Consider the following 3,636-nt stretch of genomic DNA (forward strand, 5'->3'; position numbering starts at 1 on the left):
TTTAAAAGTTGACTGGTTTTACCAGTTTTTTTGGTCACGCTATTTTTAGCAACGCAAAAGTAGTTCCAAGATTACCCACGGACTCGCACGATACGGAAAAATCAGAAAACTACAGTATCATGATACGGATTTTTCAATACGACGTGCTGTATTTTCACTGTTGGATATGGAAAAGGAATTTGATAGGCATATAATAAGAAGTTATCAAAACAACAATTGCTATTGTTGCTAAGTTAAACACACTGCAAAAAGTAATAAAAAGCAATGCAGAAAAACTGAAAAAAAAATGTCTATTTGATTGGCAAAATCTCTTCCGACGTGCTATGATGTCGCCCACATCATGATGGAACCAACGGCAGAACTTATATGAGATCGAAAGACTAAGAGGTGATCGGCCCAATTTTAAAAGGCCAAACATTGTACAAACAAAACAGCTTTTGGCAGGAGTAAGATTTCGACATTTAGATTAAAAAAAAAAAGAAAAAAAGTTTCACTTGTGATAAACACAATAAATGTGTTTTGGAAATGATCCTTTCAATGTACAATCTGAATCCCAAGTATCAAAATGCAGTCAAGTCATTCATTGACTATGACAGTAGTACAACCTAGCACGGGATTACGCTGATTTAGGTTATTTTAAAGAATAACTAAATCTCGAGAACAATAAAATATACACCATGGTAGGTTTACCATTTTTTAAACATTTGATAAAACTTTTCTAGTATAACATGCACTACCACAACAGAAGGAAACACAAGGAACACAAACATTTAATAAATTTATTTATTTATCATATTTTAATACGTATATAGACTCTTCTGTAGGTCTGTTGTTGTTGTTGGCTTTCTAAATCGGATCACTGTCCGTCAGGCGAGATTGCAATACTCATTAATTGCTAAGTTTGTTCCTGTAGTTTTATTTCCATTATTTAAAATCTTCCCTTTGTCGTTTACATTTATTTCATGTATATATGCTTTGCGATTGTATTGAGCTCGTGCAAAGCGCTACCAGACAATTTTCTTGTACATGAACATATTTACGAAAATATAGACCTAAATAGAAGGGCGTGGATAATAACAGCATCAGTGGAGAAAACTGACATCAGTAGATCAGCCAAAAATACGTATACTGCCGCTAGGAAGGCATGTTCAACTTGTATATATTACATGTTCCAAAACCTGCCAACAAAAGAAGCCAAGCTCAAATATCTAGGAAAATACTGTCGAAGTCCCGACTAAATCGTTAACGGACGTTTAAACATTCTTAAAAACAACATGTCATTAATTGTTAAATAGGTTAAAAAATAAACTCGTTTGACGTGGACATGGACCAGTGGTATACATAGATATTTTTTCCATGTTTGTAGCTTTCATATAGTCTTGTTTTAAGTTTTAAAAAAATGATTCTACAGGATGTGAATCAAATTATAATACACATTTCGTATCACCATTATTTATTGCACAAAACAGCAACAGCTGACCGTCGTGATTAGAACAAACTTCACACTTAACCAAGTTTAACCTATATACTATAAATATATAATTTTTGTAGAATTGTAATAAAGATCGGGTAGGAAATATTGCTGCTAGAATGCTAACATGCAAACTCTATATAATATACAATGCAAATAACTATACGGTATTACATGTTTGGGAGTCAAAAAAGAAAAAAAAGTTTCGTAAATATTTTATTGAGATCATTGCGAAACCTCTGTCCAGTATGAACAAACACGTCAAATGTTAGCGAATGCCTCACAATGCAAATAAGTACAAACAGGATACATAGGATTACGTCGGTGACGTGTACCAACCTAATTGTCATGTAATGAAAATACAACACCCAGAATGGTACTTGGCTGAATAAATATATAACACATTAGCCCCAATGAGGCTCCTGGTTATGAATACTGTTTCATTCCCTTTGACTTGACGAAATAAAATATCTTCTCCGCAAAACAAACAACCCACAACGATAATGACACTTGCCACATTAGGAACAGTAAAATAAATACCGCATGTTGTAACAAGTTTAAACCAGATGTCAATAACCATTTGAAAGTTCTATTAGGAATTTGAGGAAAAGTCCGGATAATCTTTTTTTAGTCATTATAACACTAAATGGACATCCAATGCTGCCATATGGAAACTTTTCAAAGGAACATAAGTTACTAGCTATTTTTAATAAAAACAAAAAACCACAACAATATTAATAACAACGTCGCTTTATATCAAATCTACCTGCAAAGGTCTATAATAATTGATCCAGTATTTTCTGAAGCGAGTAATTTAAAAAGCTCTATTTCCTGATCATTCGAATAATAAATATCACATTATCACGTTCAGATACAGGACAAACGCATTTCCAGTTGTCCTATCTCGTCATCTACCTTGTCTGTTGGTACCGGAACATGGCTTTAATGAGGGGAAATATGTGTCTCCCAAACGTTATTTACAGGCTTGGCAAATAAGGCGTATTGCATTACTTCTTATACATTATCACCAATCAAGATCAAGATCATCGCATAACTGACAATACTGTGATAATGGTCAAACTTAGACGATCAAGGTTAACATTTGGCATGAACTTATTAGTTTTACAATTGATTAAAGTATCTTCAATACAACATAAATACATTTCATGATAATATAACAGTAACATGTATAGTCTATAAATCTATGAGTAAAAGCAGACCGTAATGATTCAATCTTATTACACTGGGTGCAAATGAGGTTCATGTAGGTTTTTTTTATCATGATAACACTACATACTTGTACTAGTGGACATAATGACCGCACACGACTCGTTGTACATTTCTATTTATTACCACGTTGGTGAAAGAAGAACCAAGACAAAACATCTAGCAAAGAATTTAAAAAAGAAGTATCAAAGTTAGCCAAATATTTTTAAGGTTATTCTTTACATGACTTAATATCGTCTCATAACGCAAATTCAATAGACCCCTTCAAAGTCACCAATCGTATGTGTGAAGACCCGTCGCTCTCTTAAATTTCAAGAAAGTAGTGGGTGTAGAACTAAAAGTAAATTGTACATATCCTCCAGGGGCAAATCATTAGCTCAATATGACATGGAACATGCTATAACAGTAATAAGATAACCGTAGTAAATTTGAATGACTAACGTAGTAAATTTGAATGAATACCGTAATAAATTTGAATGGCTGCCGTAGTAAATTTGAATGCGTGCTTTGATGATATTATACTTTTTAAATTAGTAACTATTGATAAATGATGGGACAATTGTGAGGTTATGGTCATGTTAACTAGTTTTTTCCCCTGGCTGTTCCAAGGAGGTCATCCAATCATTTAACGGTAAAGCAATTTTCATGAGGGTGTTGTTTGTTTGTGGTTGTTGTACTTGTGTATCTGGTGTAAGTTTGTATTGTTTTTTGTATTTGTGTATTTGGTTTTAATATGTTTTTATCTCTAGTTCATTGTCGTTTGGGCTTTGTATTGTGCCCTTAATCAGGTCTTTTTTGGAATTTCGACTACTTGACAGTTTTCATTGTAGTATTATACTTTTTAGTTTGTAATAATTGATAAATAGCAGTGCAAGTGTACGTTTATGTGTGTATTATTGTTTAAAACTCCTAGTGAACTCGTGTTTCACTGACTGTTA

Source organism: Mya arenaria, chromosome 11 (assembly GCF_026914265.1).
Source record: "Mya arenaria isolate MELC-2E11 chromosome 11, ASM2691426v1".
NCBI classification, from domain to species: Eukaryota; Metazoa; Mollusca; class Bivalvia; order Myida; family Myidae; genus Mya; species Mya arenaria.